Source organism: Schistocerca americana, chromosome 6, assembly GCF_021461395.2.
Source record: "Schistocerca americana isolate TAMUIC-IGC-003095 chromosome 6, iqSchAmer2.1, whole genome shotgun sequence".
NCBI lineage: Eukaryota > Metazoa > Arthropoda > Insecta > Orthoptera > Acrididae > Schistocerca > Schistocerca americana.
In genome coordinates this window covers 79369946-79392660 of record NC_060124.1, presented here as the reverse complement: position 1 = coordinate 79392660, position 22715 = coordinate 79369946, and the positions used below count along the sequence as shown (strand labels likewise).

At 44.5% G+C, this 22715-nt stretch overlaps 1 pseudogene; it reads left to right on the top strand.

The window, feature by feature from the left end:
* The first annotated feature begins 1473 nt into the window (after window positions 1-1473).
* On the top strand, window positions 1474-1590 carry LOC124620594 (annotated as a pseudogene).
* The last annotated feature ends 21125 nt before the right edge of the window (window positions 1591-22715 follow it).

Here is a 22715-nt window from a genome sequence, read left to right as displayed (position 1 = left end):
CCTTGCCAAATTTCGCGCGTCTGTAAATTTTAGCCAATCTTCTGGATTTCGCGTTCTTCTGAACTTCGCATGCTTTTTCCGTTGTCTCTGCAACAGCGTTCGGACCTGTTTTGTGTACCATGGGGGATCAGTTCCATCTCTTACCAATTTATGAGGTATGAATCTCTCAATTGCTGTTGCTACTATATTTTTGAATTTGAGCCACATCTCGTCTACATTTGCATAGTCAGTTCGGAAGGAATGGTATTTTCTCTTAGGAAGGCTTCTAGTGACACTTTATCCCCTTTTTTAAATAAAATTATTTTGCGTTTGTTTCTGGTGGATTTGGAAGAAACGGTATTGAGCCTAGCTACAACGACCTTGTGATCACTAATCCCTGTATCAGTCATGATGCTCTCTATTAGCTCTGGACTGTTTGTGGCTAAGAGGTCAAGTGTGTTTTCGCAACCATTTACAATTCGCGGGGGTTCGTGGACTAACTGCTCGAAATAATTTTCGGAGAAAGCATTTAGGACCATCTCGGAAGATGTTTTCTGCCTACCACCGGTTTTGAGCAAGTATTTTTGCCAACATATCGAGGGAAGGTTGAAGTCCCCACCAATTATAACCGTATGAGTAGGGTATTTATTTGTTACGAGACTCAAATTTTCATGTTGATACTATTTGATCAAAATGTTCAAATGTTCAAATGTGTGTGAAATCTTATGGGACTTAGCTGCTAAGGTCATCAGTCCCGAAGCTTACACACTACTTAACCTAAATTATCCTAATGACAAACACACACACCCATACCCGACGGAGGACTCGAACCTCCGCCGGGACCAGCCGCAGAGTCCATGACTATTTGACCAAATCCCATACATGTTACGTTGTTCAATTTCTCTTAGGAGCTTCTTTCAAATGCTACAGAAAAAGTATATAGTTCCATTAGAAAACAAGGTGTGTGTCGTACTTGACAAAAATTACTTGCGAAAGCCAGGAAATTCACCATACAGTCCGCTATAATTTGGCAAAAGCCGCACCTCAATATATTTATTCATTCGGGATATAGTTGGGGTGGCCTGTCTTAGCTACCTCATTCTGTATATTTCTGATCATGGTCTGGGGGTGGACCGAAACCGGTAACCTGAACTTTTTTAAAAAAAAAAAAAAAAAAAAAAAAAAAAAAAAAAAAAAAAAAAAAAAAAAAACTACTGCCCTCTGGACTGATTTTTATTGAAATAAAATAATAACAAAAAGAAAATTGGATGTCTGCACTGAAATCCAGTAAATGTACATATTGTGTTAGTTTCCAATGATTCAGCAAATTACGCGAAATTACCTGTGGTAGTTGCGACTGAATGTAGTCTATCAGCGCGACTTACTTTTAATGCAGAGTAATAACGGGTTAGAAATCGAAGATGTACCATTGCACAGGAGTGGATGAGCAATGCGTGATTAGCTATTGAATATAATTATATCACAAAGAGTGTTGGCAACGGCCTTGCCGCAGTGGATACATCGGTTCCCGTGAGATCACCGAAGTTAAGCGCTGTCGGGCGTGGCTGGCACTTGGATGGGTGACCATCCAGCCGCCATGTGCTGTTGCCATTTTTCGGGGTGCACTCAGCCTCGTGATGCTAATTGAGGAGCTACTCGGCAGAATAGTAGCGGCTCCGGTCAAAGAAAACCATCATAACGACCGGAAGAGCGGTGTGCTGACCACACGTCCCTCCTATCCGCATCCTCACTGAGGATGACACGGCGGTCGGATGGTCCCGATGGGCCACTTGTGGCCTGAAGGCGGAGTTAACAGTTAACAAAGAGTGTTAATCACACGTCACATCGGAGAGGATATTAATGCTATATACATTGGGAAGTTTATGATTAACGTTTTAGTTTCCAGTTGCCGTGGCTGCAGGAATAGCTCCATCTCGTTCGTTCCAAAACTGGAGCAGTCTCAGTGGAGCTGCCAGAGACGGGCAGATGCTTGGCTACGCTCACGCGAACACTCGACACTCGACTGACAGTTGAGAGGGCTCAGAGCGGAAAACCGCCTGCCCTTGAAGCTCGCCGCGGAGTTCCCACTCCGCCCTGCTGCCCTGCGAATCTCAGCCCTCAGTCTGGTAACTTGACTTCTGGAGCGCGGAGCTAATTTAGTTGCAAATTGAGGGTAGGTATTTAATAGCCCCCTGTGCAGTACTAGACGCGCACTGATGGTAATTCCATTCATCGACAAAGCGACGTATATTTGCATCTCTAACGCACGCAACAACAGCTACCTACCGTTCCAGTCTTCCCCCATCCTCCTTTGAAATGTGCAAAATACAGTACTGAACGACATAGCGTCATCTGCTACACTACTACAAAGTTGCAAATCAGGTTTTCCGTGAATGAATGCCTGTTCGAAGGCGATAAATAGCTGTCGGATGATCTGTACGTGTGTCTGCGTTAAAAATCGAAAAATGTGGAGTTTAAAAAGCAGATCGAATGAGGTGGCGCAATGGTTAGGAGACTGTACTCGCTTTCGAGAGGACGACGGTTCAAATCCACGTCAGGCCATCCTGATTTAGGTTTTCTGTGATTTCTCTAAATCGCTCAGGCAGTTGCCGGGATGACTCCTGAAAGGACACGGACGTTTTCCTTTTCCACTCTTGAACATTCCGAGCGATGTTCCGTCTTTAATGACTTCGATGTCAGCGGGATGTTAAGCACTAAACTATGTTCCTTTCTCCCTTAAAAAGTGGAAATTTGCTTCTTAATGACTTCGATGTCAGCGGGATGTAAAGCCCTAAACTACGTTCCTTACTCCCTTAAAAAGTGGAAATTTGCTTTCTTTACACAGTCTTCCCGTTGTACGTATCTGTAGCACACACTAGTTAAATCTTTGTAACATCAATAAAAGGGAACGATGACCTCGCAGTTTGGTCCCTTGCCCCCTTCTTTTAAACCAACTAAAAAACTGAAATACAGAAATATACATATCTTCGAGCGTACCGTTAATTAATACAAATGTCACATCAATTAAGCTTTCAGTTACCTGTCAAATGTTAAAGTAATGTCCACTATCGTAACATTTACTTATGTACAACTGTTTCTCATCACTTGTTTCTTTCTTTTTCTGTACAACACAGTACTTACATAACACCTAGCAAAGTGGTTACTTTCTTTGTTGGTTTTAGTTGGAACCAGTGCTCATACAACTTAAACTGCGCGTAATGGAACGTTTATACACTGTATATTTTCTACTGTCACATCAATGTACATATCGTAACATCTCTCTGAAAAAGAATTTCTTTTGGCACTGTTTCATCTGTGATATCGCCATGTTTGTATACAGCCTTCCATGCGGAAAATTCTATTCGTATTCGGTGTGTGTGTGTGTGTGTGTGTGTGTGTGTGTGTGTGTGTGTGGTGCTCTACATATGTGTATGTTCAAACATGTTATATATTTTTTACTATTTCGTGCACACAAGCAGTCAACAGTGCAACATAAAATGCGGGAATTTCGATGTGAGTAACCTAAAGTTAGAACAGTTCTACCATAGAGATTTGTTTGTATTGTTTTCATTCGTTATTAGGTACAGTTACAGTCACAGGCCGTTACTAACATCGTTTTCTGCTGTAGTGCACCACCATCCCATGAACATTAACCACAAGGTCGAATAAACGACAACAAATGTAATCTACACGTAAATAGTAGTCTGAAGATGAAACTGTCGGTTCTAAACTGGTTACGACGCTATATGTGTAAATAAATAGCGTTATTAATAGTGGCTGGTCGTTGTTTTCTTCTTTACAAGAATCATCTCGTATTTACAGAACTGTCCGATGACTCAAACTACAAATTTGAATTTTCCAGAATCAATTATAATTTCGCATGGTTCAGTGGTCTGGTGCAAGTCATTCATTTGGACCCCACTTCGGCGACTTGCGTGTCCCTAACCTTTCCCAGTTATCCAAACGGGGAATGGTTCAAATGGCTCTACTCACTATGGGACTTAACATCTGAGGTCATCAGTCCCCTAGAACTTAGAACTATTTAAACCTACCTAACCTAAGGACATCACACACATCCATGCCCGAGGCAGGATTCGAACCTGCGACCGTAGCAGCAGCGCGGTTCCGGATTGGAGCGCCAAACGGGGAAAGGCGACCTACAGTTGAACGTGGAACATGGCGACTCCTCACATGGTCGAGACATGAATGCTAGGTTAAAGGCAGACTGCAGATTCCATGGTCTGACGGGGTTCGAACGCGCGACCTCTCTGTTTCCAGTTACGGTCTTTTGCCACAAGGCTAACAGACTCGACAATTAAAAAAACTGGAACAGTGTATGGTTTGGAATTAGGGCAGAATTTCCGGTACTGTCGGGTTTGGCAATGACAGTTCTTCTGTAATTTGCTACCATTTATTTGCGTGAATCGTCAATTTCAACATTGCTGTATATGAAATGGAAATATCGCTCGAGCCTTCAGAACATGGATAGTGCCATGAGCCCAGCAGTGCGGGCACTAAACCGCACTTCTTGGAGCAAGCACTCACATCCAGTGTATTTTCCAGCCTTCAGCAAAACACAGTTTTTTATATTCACACTGTATGTGATTAATCAGCAACGTAATTTTTTAATACTGTTACCTATTTCATTTCAATGGCGGTGTTTGAGTTCATTACTTTGGACGTACTTTTATAACAATATATTTATCTAGTTCAATAATTTTTTCTCAGACATTGTTCCCGAATACGAATTTAGTCGATCAGTAGTTCAGCAAAAATGGTCGTTGGGATAGTGTTCATATTCCCACTGAGCCAGCGGACTCAACAACTCCACATTTAATTTTAATTTATCGTAGATGCCTTCAGCAGGCGATGTCTGTGTGTGACCCGTAATGGAAGGCAACTTTCTATAAATGGATCAGCACCGTTCTGCCGTGTAGTTATCCCCTCCACTGCTTCTGAAATACCGCCACCTGTCGTGTACAGCGCTGCTGTTAAAGCTACGCCCTCTAGTGGCTGTTTTTCGCGACCTGGGGCGTGCAGCGGCCAGAGATCTGGTCTTCTCTCGAGCGATATGGGGAAGTGCTAAACTAGCTAGCAGTATGAGCTGCGTCTCACGATTGTGGTTGATAGCTTTTCCTCGTTGTATCGCCGGGGCGTAAAGTCATGTACACTACTGGCCATTAAAATTGCTACACCACGAAGATGACGTCCTACAGACGCGAAATTTAACCGACAGGAAGAAGATGCTGTGATATGCAAATGATTAGCTTTTCAGAGCATTCACACAAGGATGGCGCCGGTGGCGACACCTACAACGTGCTGACATGACGAAAGATTCCAACCGATTTCAAATACACAAACAGTAGTTGACCGGCGTTGCCTGGTGAAACGTTGTTGTGATGCCTCGTGTAACGAGGAGAAATGCGTACCACCACGTTTCTGACTTTGATAAAGGTCGGATTGTAGCCTATTGCGATTGCGGTTTATCGTATTGCGACATTGATGCTCGCGGTGGTCGAGATACAATGACTGTTAGCAGAATATGGAATCGGTGGGTTCAGGAGGGTAATACGGAACGCCTTGCTGGATCCCAACGGCCTCGTATAACTAGCAGTCGAGATGATAGCCACCTTATCCGCATGGCTGTAACGGATCGTGCAGCCACGTCTCGATCTCTGAGTCAACAGATGGGGACATTTGCAAGACAACAACCATCTGCACGAACAGTTCGACGACGTTTGCAGCAGTATGGACTATCAGCTCGGAGAACATGGCTGCGGTTACCCTTGACGCTGCATCACAGACAGGAGCGCCTGCGGTGGTGTACTCAACGACGAACCTGGGTGCACGAATGGCAAAACGTCATTTTTTCGGATGAATCCAGGTTCTGTTTACAGCATCATGATGGTCGCATCCGTGTTTGGCGACATCGCGGTGAACGCACATTGGAAACGAGTATTCGTCATCGCCATACTGGCGTATCGCCCGGCGTGATGGTATGGGGTGCCATTGGTTACACGTCTCGGTCACCTCTTGTTCGCATTGACGGCACTTTGAACAGTGGACGTTACATTTCAGATGTGTTACGACCCGTGGCTCTACCCTTCATTCGATCCCTGCGAAACCCTACATTTCAGCAGGATAATGCACGACCGCACGTTGCAGGTCCCGTACGGGCCTTCCTGAATACAGAAAATGTTCGACTGCTGCCCTCGCCAGCACATTCTCCAGATCTATCACCAATTGACAACATTTGGTAAATGGTGGCCGAGCAACTGGCTCGTCAAAATACGCCAGTCACTACTCTTGATGAACTGTGGCATCGTGTTGAAGTTGCATGGGTAGCTGTACCTGTACACGCCATCCAAGCTCTGTTTGACTCAATGCTCAGGCGTATCAACGCCGTTATTACGGCCAGAGGTGTTTGTTCTGGGTATTGATTTCTCAGGACCTATGCACCCAAATTGCGTGAAAATGTAATCACATGTCAGTTCTAGTATAATATATTTGTCCAATGAATACCCGTTTATCATCTGCATTTCTTCTTGGTGTAGCATTTGTAATGGCCAGTAGTGCAGTTAGAGGTTGTTGGGACTGGCTTTCCGTCGTACAGTCGTGGGCAGTACAATGTACCTCCGTACTGTTTGCTATTCTTCCGCGTTGCTGAAGACCTTGGCGTGATTCGTCATGTTGTTTGATCGTAGTTACGCGTTCGTCGAATGTTGGAAGCTTCAGATTCAATTCGCATGTTCTGGTATCTGTAGTAAAAGGTGTTTCTTGTAGAGACCGGTAAGCTGACGTCCCTGTGGTTTGTGATGAATGTAGTGTGCGTTTGTGTTGCTAATCTTTCATGATTTACGTGTTCTGAAGTGCGTTGGCTCCACTGGGCGTTGTTTAGCAAACGATTTGTGGTTAGTTATTAGAAATACGTGTTGTTCGTTTGGTGTGCGAACCGGGCGTAGGTACGGCTTTTAATTTTGTGTCGGTCTCTTGTTTTTACTCCAGTTAGCGTGTGTGTTGTCGGCTGGTTTTGGTACCAAGTCTGGTGAAATAGTTTTGATCGCCTGGAGAGGTATCCAGCGTTACGTGCCATTCCTAGAGGGATAAGTTTGCCATACGTGCGAAACGTTTGGAGGTTTAACCCTCTAAGGTTTATTCCCGATGGTTAGTACTGTCATCTGCATATTGATGTAAAAGTTGCGCATTGTGGTTGATATCCTGTATTCAGTTCTCGTGATTGTGGTTGCAGCATTCACGTAGGGAGTTCGGTCATGTGTAACGAAATCGGCGCAGTGTTAGATCCTATACAGTATTCGCCTGCAAGTGGAAGAATTATTCAGTTATTTCTCTCAATTGTTACAGTACTTGGGAACTTATTGTAAAGTGTGAAAGTACTCGCTAGCGTCGGTCTTGTTCTATCGGCACCAGGTTAGCTTCCGTTTCCTGCGTCAGACACCGACTACCTGTTCTCAGTCGGTTTTTGTGTCTTTGGTTGGCGTATGTTGTCGTGGTCTATCATGTATCAAATGTTTCGTAAGGAACAATGGACGTGCTTTCGTTGGCGTGGTTTTCACTTTCTCCAGCAGCTGTCTCCTGAGCTCCCATCTGCATAGTCCTACAGCGAGAACTGTGATAAATTAGTTTAATGCGCTAGATACTATTTAGGCTACCGTTGTATGCCGAGTTGTGTTGTTAGTGTTGATCAAACTTGCTATAATGAGGTTAAGATCTGGCTCTAAACTGAAAACTTAGCTTAGGCTAGGCTAGTGCAACTTAATTAAATCATATTTTACAAGTGCCTACTAGCATAATTTTAAGTGACTTTAAGCTCTGTAAAGGTATATGTGAACGCTCTAGCTTAAACAGCTGTAGGTGTAGTTTAGGCAGCGGGTGCTACACTGTTTACTAACATGTAGTAACGTTTGTTACTAACTGGGGACGTGGGAAAATCTGAACGTCGTAACTTCTTGACTGTATTAGTTTTTCAACCATTGCGTACGCTCCTATCACGTTTAATATTTGAGACCAGACCTTTATTTATTTAATGCAGTTCTGATTGAGTTTTAGGACAATGCTCAACTGAATGTTTCGATGTGATTTTAAGTGTCGTCAGCGAGTAGTGGCCTTCCTTGAAATGAGCTAAAGTTGCTTACCCAGATCTGTTTCAGAGTAAGGGCGTTTCCGTTCATCGTATACTCTATAATCAGTTAGTAAACAGAGTAGCGGCCGCTCTCTAAACTACAGCTACAGTTACATGAGCTAGAGCGCTCACTTATCAACTTTACTGGGCTTAACATCACTTAAAACTATGCCAGTAGGCACTTATAAAAGACGATTTAATTAATCGGCACTAGCCTACCTAAGCTAGATTTTCAGTTTAGAGCCAGAACTTAACCTCTTTATAGCTAAAAAGGCATTAGCCTGATCAACACTAACGGTACAACTTGGCATACCAGGGTAGCCTAAATAGTATCTAGCGCATTAGACTAATTTATCACTAAAGAATTAGAGCAGTTCTGGATGCAGGACTATGCACGTGGGAGGTCAGGAGACAGCCGCTGGAGAAAGTGGGCAACCACGCCAACGCGCCGTAGTTGCTCCAGCGCCGCGACGGTCGAGGTGGGCGGGTTCTCGCGTCTGGCAGCCACCACACTCAGAGGATGTCTGGCGTTCGTATTGGCGTCGGATCTGAACATTTTGTTTTAATGAAAATTAAGTTTGAAAAATTAAGAAACGAAGAAAAAAAAAATGTCGGCCCAACCACTGTCAGTCGCAAACAACCGAGCACTGCCCTCCCCAACCACGTTCCTGACCGTCGCAACCGTCACAGAACCATCGCACCTCTGTCGCATAGATCGCTAGACATCGAATCTCAGTGGCCACTGTACTTGGTGCAGTATTTTAGAGTATTTCAAAGTTCACTGTCACCGGCAGTGTGCGTTGTACATCATAGTGAGGTGGGATTTGCTTCGTAGTGCACAAATTCCTACCGAACATCATGGGTGATAGCCAGATTTCCACGTGCACCGAAAATCTCTTCGCTGTTATTTCACGCTGTATTAGAAATGAAGACGCTCAACAGATACAGTGGTGTCGTTTGCGTTACACAAAATTCAACACTGAGCTGGTATTATTATTGATAAGTATTAAGTGTTTCTTTTGTACGCCGTCCAGTTAAACATGAAAAATTGTTAAGTGACGAAAATAATATGTGAATTTCTGCTTAACGCCATACTTAAACAACACTTGCTCGCGTGGCTTTGGCATACTTTAGGGTTCACGAACATAAAAGATCAGAATAGCAGAAGACCTTGAAAGTATTCGAAGAGGACGTGACCGAATAGGTGCGATCGGAACAGGCCATAGAAATACCGAATTGTCACATTTGCAAAATTTTCCAAGTAAGACGCCCACTATCTAGTAAAAAGATATTTCCGTAGTTTCAAGAGCTTGTTTCTCATCTGCGACTTAGAAGTGCCTCTCGGTCTGCTACACGTATCCTCAACGTGTGGCATTATCGAGTTACAGTCCGCATGGAGAAAAACATGCGGTCGTCCTTTCCACGTTCATACCGTCAAGGTGGAGGCTACAAAACTTCAGTGCCATAACGCAATAAAAAGTTCTCCCCGTGGCTTACCTCTCAATTACAATATTGTCGATGGTTACTAGGTGCTAGCCCATCCTGGGAGGCGCATTTCAGCTTCTGATTTGCGGCAGGCAGTTGTTCAGAAATGCGTGCAGCAGTGGAACGCGTTTTAAAGACAATACAGCTCATAACGTGGGCACGGCGGACCTCAGCAGTTACTGGTTCCAAAATCCAGGCCATCGCGTCTGGCGAAAGGCGGGCGCAACTGGTTCCACTCGCCTGCTTTCTGCCCCACTGCGCCGCGAACGTGGCACAGGGACCACCGTGGCAGGCGGCCGAGTCTGGCATGCAGGTGTGGGGCGCCGCTGGCTCCGACTATATTGCCCAGCAGCCTGCTGCCTTACTCAGCCTGCCCGCTCTGTCCTGTGGTCACCACGTTAGGTGTTTCCGCTCATTTCCCGTTCAATTACTCAGTAATGATCCAGCTATATCATAGGCTGGATGATGTACGTCCGAAATACCACATCTATGAATGAAGTCTCAAAAATAAATGACAGTAGAGATCAAACGACGTCACATTACACCAGAGGTTGAAAATACCGCTACAGTTGTACTGTTCTGTTATATAGAAGACGACAGGTTTCGTGCTGTTGTACACCCATCATCAGGTGTTATGACTTCGTGCTGTGTCCCCGAGCGCCGCGGTGGGCGAATACCGGACACGGTGTATTACCAGCGAGCGCAGAGCACGGAAGGCCTGGATTTACTTGCTGTAATCCTTAGATTTTACTTCCTACATGAAAGCAAAACTTTGGTGCAGCTCCACTAACTCCATGTTGCATCACGATCCACCACCTGTACTTTACCAAAGAGGCATATGCCTGAAACTTCCTGGCAGATTAAAAGTGTGTGTCCGACCGAGACTCGAACTCGGGACCTTTGCCTTTCGCGGGCAAGTGCTCTACCAACTGAGCTACCGAAGCACGACTCACGCCCGGTACTCACAGCTTTACTTCTGCCAGTACCTCGTCTCCTACCTTCCAAAACAAAGTTCTGCAATGTTCGCAGGAGAGCTTCTGTAAAGTTTGGAAGGTAGGAGACGAGGTACTGGCAGAAGTAAAGCTGTGAGTACCGGGCGTGAGTCGTGCTTCGGTAGCTCAGTTGGTAGAGCACTTGCCCGCGAAAGGCAAAGGTCCCGAGTTCGAGTCTCGGTCGGGCACACAGTTTTAATCTGCCAGGAAGTTTCATATCAGCGCACACTCCGCTGCAGAGTGAAAATCTCATTCTGGAGGCATATGCCTGTTTTTTTCCTGTCCCGCTTGCTGTAATTCTTAGGTTTTGCTTCCAAGATGCAATGAAAACTTTGGTACAGCTCTACGAACTCAGCGAAAAATTCGTGAGTCAAGTGCTCTGCGTTGGCTGGCAATACACCATATCCTGTACTCGTCCACAGCAGCGCTTGGGGTCGCAGTAAAAAGTCATAACACCTGATGATGGGCGTCAACCCCTCTACTCCTCGGGAGGAAATACGATGTACCCCAACTGTCTGCATGGAGTGTCATGCATGTGAAAGTGTGCCAGTCGTGTGACTCAGGCGAGACTTGGGTACCAGACCAGTATTCGCCTAGTGGGATGTGGGAAACCGCCTAAAAACCACATCCAGGCTGGCTGCCGCACCGGCCCTCGTCTTAATCTGCAGGGAGGATTCGATCCGCGGCTGGCACGCCTGCCCGAATCCCGGAAGCGGTGTAGTAACACGCGCGGCCTTCTGGGCAGGTAAAAACTAATAAACAATTTATGAAATTATAATCTGTAGGTTTGGAATATTAAAAGTGCAATGGGAATTCCACTGTTAAATGCAGAGGAGAGAGCGGATAGGTAAATGTAAATGTCGTGTGACTTGCGCCTCCCGTCGGGGTAGACCGTTCGACGGGTGCAAGTCTTTCGATTTGACGCCACTTCTGCGACTTGCGCGTCGATAGGGATGAAATGATGATGATAAGGACAACACAACATCCAGCCCCTGAGCGGAGAAAATGTCCGGCCCAGCCGGGAATCGCTGGCCGGAGTGGCCGTGCGGTTCTAGGCGCTACAGTCTGGAGCCGAGCGACTGCTACGGTCGTAGGTTCGAATCCTGCCTCGGGCATGGATGTGTGTGCTGTCCTTAGGTTGGTTAGGTTTAACTAGTTCTAGGCGACTGATGACCTCAGAAGTTAAGTCGAATAGTGCTCAGAGCCATTTGAACCATTTTTTAGCCAGCCGGGAATCGAACCCGGGCCCTGAGGACTGACATTCTAACGCGCTGACCACGCAGCTACTGGGGGCGAACAGCGGATAGGTGGAAAGAGTATATTGAAGGTCACTATGAGGGGGAATCATTGTCTGATGTGGTAGAAGAACAAATAAGTGTCGATTTCGAAGAGATAGGGACTCCAGTATTAGAATCAGACGTTAAGAGAAGAGACGGGATAGATAACATTCCATCAGAATTTCCGAAATCATTGGAAGAAGTGGCAACCAAATGACTATTTACGTTGGTGTGTAGAATATGAGGCTGTCGATATACCATCAGACTTTCGGAAAAACATCATCCATACAATTCCCGAAATTGCAGGAGCTGATACTTATCACACAAACAGCTTAACACCTCATGCATCCAATTTACTGACAAGGATAATATACAGAAGAATGGGAAAGAAAGTTGAGGATATGTTACATGGCGATCAGTCTGGCTTTAGGAATGGTAAAGGGACCAGAGACGCAGGTCTGACGTTGCGATTGATGATGGAAGCAAGACCAAAGAAAAATCAAGTCACGTACATGGGATTTGTCGACCTGGAAAAAGCGTTAGACAATGTCAAATGGTGCAAAATTTTCAAAGTTCTGAGAAAAATAGGGGTATGCTATAGGGAAAGACGGGTAATATACAATACGTACAAGAGGCAAGAGGGAACAGTTCGAGTAGAAGACCATGAACGAAGTGCTCTGTTTAAAAAGTATGTAAGACAGGGATGTGGTCTTTCGCCCCTACTGGTCAATCTATGCAGCGAAGCAGCAATGACGGAAATAAAATAAAGCTTCAAGAGTGGAGTTAAAATTCAACGCAAAAGGATATCAATGATAAGATTCGGTGATGATATTGCTATCCTCAGTGAAAGTGAAGAAGAATTTCAGGATGTATTGAATGGATGAACTGTCCACTGAGTATAGAACATGGATTAAAAGTAATTGACAAGCAGCAGAAATGAAAATATGAGGAAACTTAACATAAGCATTGATCGTCATGAAATAGATGAAGCTAAGGAATTCCACTACTTAGGCAGCAAAATAACCCTTGACAAACGGAGCAAGGAGGACATAAAAAGCAGGCTAGCACAGGCGAAAGGGCATTCCTGTCCAAGAGAAGTCTACTAGTATCAATAATGGACTTTAATTTGAAGAAAAAATTTCTGAAAATGTACGTTTGGAGCACAGTATTTGTGGTAGTGAAACATGGACTGTGGCGACACCTGAACAGAAGAGAATCTAAGCATTTGAGATGTGATGCTACAGAAGAATGTTGAAAATTAAAGAGTACTGATAAGGTAAGGAATGGTTTGGTTTTTCGCAGAATCGGCGATGAAAGGAATATACGGAAAACATTGACAAGAAGAAGGAACAGGATACTTCCATGGTACTAGAGGGAACTGTATAGGGTAGAAACTATAGAGGAAGACAGAGACTGGAATAAGTCCAGCAAATAATTCAGGACGTAGGTTGCAAGTGCTATTCTGAAATGAAAAAGTTGCTACAGGACAGGAGTTCAAGGCGGGCCGCATCAAACCAGTCAGAAAAATGACGACACAAAAAAAGGAACATAATCGTGTACAGAAGTCATATGCAGTTAAGGGAAAAAAAAGTCGAAGCAAATAGGCGAAGAGTTGCAATTACGGTGAGACTGACTGATCGTAAAAACTAAGTGTACGGAGGAAAAAGTGAATCTATTTCTAGTTTAGTAGCATACAAACGGCACCATCACCTTCACTGTGGAACGAAATTTATTACATGGCTTTTTAAAGTTGTCGTGTTTAACTGCTTTTTCATGGCAATAAACTAGAGTATCCGGCCATCAAAATCTTCTTTATATTGCACCGACTGTCACCTGATTCTGATAGTGTTGTATGTATTATTGTGCTACAGTTAAAACACTTAACTTTTGAAACTTTTTTTTTCAAGTGTTCCACACATCAGTCGGTAAAAATGGAACGCTTATAGAATCACCTCGTCTGTCTGTCTGTTCGAAACCCTTTTTCTGAGGAACAGGTGTCACGTATTAAGGTCTACTGCCCTTTGCCAGTATAATAAAGGTTAGTTTCTAAGCCAATGCAGTGAATAGATTCGGCCATTCATGTGACAAAAATGTTCAAATTGAAATGTGTGTGAAATCTTATGGGACTTAACTGCTAAGGTCATCAGTCCCTAAGCGTACACACTACTTAACCTAAATTATCCTAAGGACAAAGACACACACCCATGCCCGAGGGAGGACTCGAACCTCCGTCGGGATTAGCCACACAGTCCATGACTGCAGCGCCTCAGACCGATTCATGTGACATATTTTGATACTCGCAACCTCACTCATAAAAACCTACAGGGTAATTGCCATTGGTTTAGAATTATGAAATTTGGCAAGGAGGGTTTCGCAGTGCAAGTAAAGGAAAAAGAAATCAGAAAATCGTTAATTTGTAATCATATCACATGGAAAAACATTTTTTTGTCATTTATCTGACTTCAAGCTCAAAATTGAAACCTTCTCGAGAGTCTTGGCATACCTGAAGCCTACACCTTGCCAGTATCAATGTCTATAATAGGCAAAAATCATATATAGATTGTTGATTCCCGGAATGGATGAACTGTTTGTGTACACCAGAGCCGGCCACGACGTACCAGGCTTCACGCAGGCCGAGTGTGCGGTCCAGCTGTGGGCCTAGGCCTAGGTGTGCTCCCTGCCGCCGTTGGATAAGCAGCTGCAGCAGCAAGTCGTATACTCCTAGCTCACTCATTTGTTACATAGTTTAATTCTTAATTTCTTTGCGTGTTTTTGGTACTTGCATTGTTTAATTCATAAATTTCGAGCGTATTATAGTATTTGAGAGTTGTAGCATCGCGTTTTAGTACCTGAATAGTGTAAATTCGCGTAGTCGTTTGTCTACTGTTTTGTTTTGAACGGCCAGTGTCGGTTGGTCGCAGTCAGTGTGCTCCCTGCCGCCGTTGGATAAGCAGCTGAGCAGCAAGTCGTATACTCCTAGCTCACTCATTTGTTACATAGTTTAATTCTTAATTTCTTTGCGTGTTTTTGGTTCTTGCATTGTTTAATTCATAAATTTCGAGCGTATTATAGTATTTGAGAGTTGTAGCATCGCGTTTTAGTACCTGAATAGTGTAAATTCGCGTAGTCGTTTGTCTACTGTTTTGTTTTGAACGGCCAGTGTCGGTTGGTCGCAGTCAGTGTGCTCCCTGCCGCCGTTGGATAAGCAGCTGAGCAGCAAGTCGTATACTCCTAGCTCACTCATTTGTTACATAGTTTAATTCTTAATTTCTTTGCGTGTTTTTGGTTCTTGCATTGTTTAATTCATAAATTTCGGGTGTATTATAGTATTTGAGAGTGTAGCATCGTGTTTTAGTACCTGAATAGTGTAATTTCGCTTAGTCTCCTTCCGCCGCCGAGCAGTGTCAGCAGTGCGCAAGTAGCAGCATTACTGCATTTACTAGGAAATCTTGTATTTTAATAACCGTTTAAATTTTGTCGATTTGTTTGCGCTCTCTGTAGATTAGTTCAGACGTTCTTAGCAAAACAGTTTTTAGCATGGATAGGGACTGCAACTGCTGTGTTCGGATGCAGGCTGAGTTGGCATCCCTTCGCTCCCAGCTTCAGGCAGTGTTGGCTTCGGTCACACAGCTTGAGGCTGTTGCCAATGGGCATCACTGTGGGGGTCGGGATGGGGGTTTGTCGGGGACGGCCAGCTCGTCCCACGCATCCCCTGATCGGACTACGACTGTGGTTGCCCGGGATACTGCCCGCATTGAGGCTGATCCCTCACCTGTGGTAGAGTGGGAGGTCGTTTCAAGGTGTGGCAGGGGGCGAAAGACATTCCGGAGGGCTGAACGGAAAGCCTCTCCAGTTTGTCTGACGAACCGGTTTCAGGCTCTGTCTCAGGCTGATACTGATCTTCGGCCTGACATGGCTGCTTGTCCTGTTCCAGAGGTTGCCCCTCAGTCTGCAAGATCCGGGCAGTCGCAGAGGGTGGGCTTACTGGTAGTTGGGAGCTCCAACGTCAGGCGCGTAATGGGGCCCCTTAGGGAAATGGCAGCAAGAGAGGGGAAGAAAACCAATGTGCACTCCGTGTGCATACCGGGGGGAGTCATTCCAGATGTGGAAAGGGTCCTTCCGGATGCCATGAAGGGTACAGGGTGCACCCATCTGCAGGTGGTCGCTCATGTCAGCACCAATGATGTGTGTCGCTATGGATCGGAGGAAATCCTCTCTGGCTTCCGGCGGCTATCTGATTTGGTGAAGACTGCCAGTCTCGCTAGCGGGATGAAAGCAGAGCTCACCATCTGCAGCATCGTCGACAGGACTGACTGCGGACCTTTGGTACAGAGCCGAGTGGAGGGTCTGAATCAGAGGCTGAGACGGTTCTGCGACCGTGTGGGCTGCAGATTCCTCGATTTGCGCCATAGGGTGGTGGGGTTTCGGGTTCCGCTGGATAGGTCAGGAGTCCACTACACGCAACAAGCGGCTACACGGGTAGCAGGGGTTGTGTGGCGTGGGCTGGGCGGTTTTTTAGGTTAGATGGCCTTGGGCAAGTACAGAAAGGGCAACAGCCTCAACGGGTGCGGGGCAAAGTCAGTACATGCGGGGACCAAGCAGCAATCGGTATTGTAATTGTCAACTGTCGAAGCTGCGTTGGTAAAGTACCGGAACTTCAAGCGCTGATAGAAAGCACCGAAGCTGAAATCGTTATAGGTACAGAAAGCTGGCTTAAGCCAGAGATAAATTCTGCCGAAATTTTTACAAAGGTACAGACGGTGTTTAGAAAGGATAGATTGCATGCAACCGGTGGTGGAGTGTTCATCGCTGTTAGTAGTAGTTTATCCTGTAGTGAAGTAGAAGTGGATAGTTCCTGTGAATTATTATGGGTGGAGGTTACACTAAACAACCGAACTAGGTTAATAATTGGCTCCTTTTACCGACCTCCCGACTCAGCAGCATTAGTGGCAGAACAACTGAGAGAAAATTTGGAATACATTTCACATAAATTTTCTCAGCATGTTATAGTCTTAGGTGGAGATTTCAATTTACCAGATATAGACTGGGACACTCAGATGTTTAGGACGGGTGGTAGGGACAGAGCATCGAGTGACATTATACTGAGTGCACTATCCGAAAATTACCTCGAGCAATTAAACAGAGAACCGACTCGTGGAGATAACATATTGGACCTACTGATAACAAACAGACCCGAACTTTTCGAATCTGTATGTACAGAACAGGGAATCAGTGATCATAAGGCCGTTGCAGCATCCCTGAATATGGAAGTTAATAGGAATATAAAAAAAGGGAGGAAGGTTTATCTGTTTAGCAAGAGTAATAGAAGCCAGATTTCAGACTACCTAACAGATCAAAACGAAAATTTCTGTTCCGACACTGACAATGTTGAGTGTTTATGGAAAAAGTTCAAGGCAATCGTAAAATGCGTTTTAGACAGGTACGTGCCGAGTAAAACTGTGAGGGACGGGAAAAACCCACCGTGGTACAACAACAAAGTTAGGAAACTACTGCGAAAGCAAAGAGAGCTCCACTCCAAGTTTAAACGCAGCCAAAACCTCTCAGACAAACAGAAGCTAAACGATGTCAAAGTTAGCGTAAGGAGGGCTATGCGTGAAGCGTTCATTGAATTCGAAAGTAAAATTCTATGTACCGACTTGACAGAAAATCCTAGGAAGTTCTGGTCTTACGTTAAATCAGTAAGTGGCTCGAAACAGCATATCCAGACACTACGGGATGATGATGGCATTGAAACAGAGGATGACACGCGTAAAGCTGAAATACTAAACACCTTTTTCCAAAGCTGTTTCACAGAGGAAGACCGCACTGCAGTTCCTTCTCTAAATCCTCGCACAATCGAAAAAATGGCTGACATCGAAATAAGTGTCCAAGGAATAGAAAAGCAACTGGAATCACTCAATAGAGGAAAGTCCACTGGACCTGACGGGATACCAATTCGATTCTACACAGAGTACGCGAAAGAACTTGCCCCCCTTCTAACAGCCGTGTACCGCAAGTCTCTAGAGGAACGGAGGGTTCCAAATGATTGGAAAAGAGCACAGATAGTCCCAGTCTTCAAGAAGGGTCGTCGAGCACATGCGCAAAACTATAGACCTATATCTCCTACGTCGATCTCTTGTAGAATTTTAGAACATGTTTTTTGCTCGCGTATCATGTCATTTCTGGAAACCCAGAATCTACTATGTAGGAATCAACATGGATTCCGGAAACAGCGATCGTGTGAGACCCAACTCGCCTTATTTGTTCATGAGACCCAGAAAATATTAGATACAGGCTCCCAGGTAGATGCTATTTTTCTTGACTTCCGGAAGGCGTTCGATACAGTTCCGCACTGTCGCCTGATAAACAAAGTAAGAGCCTACGGAATATCAGACCAGCTGTGTGGCTGGATTGAAGAGTTTTTAGCAAACAGAACACAGCATGTTGTTATCAATGGAGAGACGTCTACAGACGTTAAAGTAACCTCTGGCGTGCCACAGGGGAGTGTTATGGGACCATTGCTTTTCACAATATATATAAATGACTTAGTAGATAGTGTCGGAAGTTCCATGCGGCTTTTCGCGGATGATGATGTAGTATACAGAGAAGTTGCTGCATTAGAAAATTGTAGCGAAATACAGGAAGATCTGCAGCGGATAGGCACTTGGTGCAGGGAGTGGCAACTGACCCTTAACATAGACAAATGTAATGTATTGCGAATACATAGAAAGAAGGATCCTTTATTGTATGATTATATGATAGCGGAACAAACACTGGTAGCAGTTACTTCTGTAAAATATCTGGGAGTATGCGTACGGAACGATTTGAAGTGGAATGATCATATAAAACTAATTGTTGGTAAGGCGGGTACCAGGTTGAGATTCATTGGGAGAGTGCTTAGAAAATGCAGTCCATCAACAAAGGAGGTGGCTTACAAAACACTCGTTCGACCTATACTTGAGTATTGCTCATCAGTGTGGGATCCGTACCAGGTCGGGTTGACGGAGGAGATAGAGAAGATCCAAAGAAGAGCGGCGCGTTTCGTCACTGGGTTATTTGGTAACCGTGATAGCGTTACGGAGATGTTTAATAAACTCAAGTGGCAGACTCTGCAAGAGAGGCGCTCTGCATCGCGGTGTAGCTTGCTCGCCAGGTTTCGAGAGGGTGCGTTTCTGGATGAGGTATCGAATATATTGCTTCCCCCTACTTATACTTCCCGAGGAGATCACGAATGTAAAATTAGAGAGATTAGAGCGCGCACGGAGGCTTTCAGACAGTCGTTCTTCCCGCGAATCATACGCGACTGGAACAGGAAAGGGAGGTAATGACAGTGGCACGTAAAGTGCCCTCCGCCACACACCGTTGGGTGGCTTGCGGAGTATCAATGTAGATGTAGATGTAGATGTAGGCTCCGCCTGTATGCCTTTACTCCTTCCTTCCGAGAAGTACTCGGTACAGCGCAACATTCGGCATTGCGGCGTGGCATTTTTCGGTCAGCACAGCTCTCTTCAGCTCGGCAGAATCGTGGCGTCAGCGCTGTTTGCCCTTCGCTATCTTCTAGTAGAGTGAATGACGTTCACAGGTCCAGTGGAAGTTTGCACAAAAAGAGGCACTCTGGTGCCTCTAAGAATAAACGGGAATGACGGAAGAAAGCGATGAGAGTTTTCAATAGCTATGATGCAGTCGCATAAGGGGCGTGTACTGCAAATTTGCTATGGAACAAAATTACAATACCATGCAGACAAAAATCAAAGATTTAGTTGACAACGAAAGTGCAAAAAATTGTAACGATCGGTACACAGGAGTCGTTGTTCTACACACCAAGAAACACTTCGTGCTAAATTTGCAGGCACAGAGCACACGAAGAAACTGGTGGAACGAATACTAAAATTTCTGGAGTCGCACGGATTATACCACTGTTAGTTGCAACAGTTTTCTACGGAACTGAGCGACGAGTATGGAAACACCATACGCACATAATACTGCAAAGTACTTTGGTCAAGTCAAGGGAAAAGCCTGGAACGATCTTTCGATTTAAAACTCGCTATTGTTGAATTTATGGAGGCAAAAGGAGAGCAGAAACGAAAATTTAAACATCCAGAATGGATTGCAGACCTCACTTTCTGAGTAGACTTGAGTGTACACTGTCCACAGTACGACACTGCAATGAGAGGAACTACTACTTTCTGAATTGAAGGGGAAGCATTTAAAAACAAAATAGCGTTACAGAAGGGGAACACTTCAACAAACATAGTCCAGTCCCCTAAGCTCAATGTCATCAAAGAAAATGCGAGGTTTGAAGAATTACAAAGATAGTTCTTAAACGTTTTGCTGTCACTGTCGATACTGCAACAGTTTTCGAGAGCGTTTGCTGTTTCAGGTGAAAGTGCCGCTGTACATGTGCAGATGTAACTGAATAATCTGCTAGGTAATTACCGTTTTAATGTCAAATGTATTTACGTCGAGACTGTACAGGACGTCTACCTTACTGCCCTTAGGTAGTTACCACGTCTCCATAATGAGGTTGCAAAAGTCCTACACTATCGTGATCCACATATTTCTGTAAAAGACCTTGTTTCGCTTATGAAACTAAAAGAGTTCACGATTATGTGGCAACCTGAGTGCGAAAATCTGTGAAACTGTCTTCGTCTGTACGTATGCCGACAGTTTGTGTCAAATAAAAATTGTCTTCAGGGCGCAAAAAATAATTAAATAATACTGATGTGTTTTGTTTGTGATCTATGTTGTTGAGAAATATGAAATATGTATCCAAGTCATTTAAATGCGGCTGGTTCGCAATCCCCCTCCTGCCGCTCAGACAGAGCATTGTGGCACACAGGGAAATGTGCAGCGATGCTGAGCGCTATAGCATTAGTGCCAGGGCATGGCCCGCGGGCCGAAATCTTGGCCGTCGCTAATGTAACATAGTTAAGTTTGTATGTAACCCTCAACGCACGAGCCCAATTTGTTTTTATTATTCTTTTATTTTTATTTTACATCTGCATTATATAAATTATATTCTCATAAACTAGGCAGAAACAAATTATACTGGGTGATCAAAAAGTCAGTATCAGTTTGAAAACTTAATAAACCACAGAATAATGTAGATAGAGAGGTAAAAATTGACACACATGTTTGGAATAACATGGGGTTTTATTAGAACCAAAAAAACAACCCCATAGTCCTAGACGCGTGAAAGATCCCTTGCGCGCGTCGTTTGGTGACGATCGTGTGCTCAGCCGCCACTTTCGTCATGCTTGGCCTCCCAGGTCCCCAGACCTCAGTCCGTGCGATTATTGGCTTCGGGGTTACCTGAAGTCGCAAGTGTATCGTGATCGACCGACATCTCTAGGGATGCTGAAAGACAACATCCGACGCCAATCCCTCACCATAACTCCGGACATACTTTACAATGCTGTTCACAACATTATTCCTCGACTACAGCTATTGTTGAGGAATGATGGTGGACATATTGAGCATTTCCTGTAAAGAACATCATCTTTGCTTTGTCTTACTTTGTTATGCTAATTATTGCTATTCTGCTCAGATGAAGCGCCATATGTCGGACATTTTTTGAAGGTTTGTATTTTTTTGGATCTAATAAAACCCCATGTCATTCCAAGCATGTGTGTCAATTTCTACCTCTCTATCTACATTATTCCGTGATTTATTCAGTTCTCAAATTTATACTGACTTTTTGATCGCCCGATATATAACCACTTAAGCAATTGTTAAGCATTCAATTGGTTGTAATGTTAGAGAAATTTTTATATATTATGTTCTTTATATTATTTAAAAAATCGTTAACAACCATATACCAGTAACATTGTAATCGTGAGAAGTCTTTGCTGTTAGATTTAGAAGCATCCGACACACTTTACATTTCAAGGTGGTGGGTTACACTGTACTGTTAATGAAATAAATAAACTTTGAATCTCTGTACAATATAATTCAACACGATATTAATGAACGAAAAAATGTGTGAATTGTCTGAGGTTGCTTGTGGTAGAGAGTCACAGACTCGCTTGGACACGAACTGCCTACGTAATCGAAAAATGCTGCTCAAGGAATTCCAGATAGTGTTGTATTTTTTCGTATCTAACTTGTCATAAGTATGTAATGGTTCGGTGTGATCTGTTTTAGGGACTATAGTACCTCACTGAAGGCGATTACTGGCCCGGAGCCTCATCCTGTCTAGAACTACCTGTTGAGTTCCGAGACAATTCCTAGGTGAACTGATGAGAGCAGGAAAGAGGAACACGAGCGTCGACATTGCTCTCTGGTGTGGGTACTGAACTGTTTCACTTCGATTTGCAGAGCAAAAGTAGAAGAGACGGTGGCATCAAAGACCTTCGAGTAACAACAAACCGCGGATTTCCAACAGTATTTCTTTGGAATCCGTGATGGGAAGATAGGAGGGAGAGAGTAATCTACAGACTTCAGGGCTAGCGAGAGGTTCAACAAGGAGTAGTGTTGTGTCTCGAAAGGCTATCTAAAGCGAAGGGAAACGTGGCCAGAGCGCCGAGAGGCCTCGGTTCCAGCAGAAGACTCCGGAGTGCACCAGGACGTCGCCACACAGGCGAGAGGGCGCGGCAAAAACTGATAAGAGCTGACTTGAGCGCTGCGAACAACGTGCGGTCCTCACCCTACAACACAGAATGCATGTTCATCTTGACGTTTCAATGACCATTCCCGTCGGATAGACTTTGACAATCAAGAAGGTGCTTTATGTCCTGCTTCACAGTTAGGATATAACGTATTTGTATTTAAATCACCAAAAACCTGCTATTTAACTCCATCTTCCAACAGTTGGTTTTGACTATTTCCTGGTGATCTGGCAGA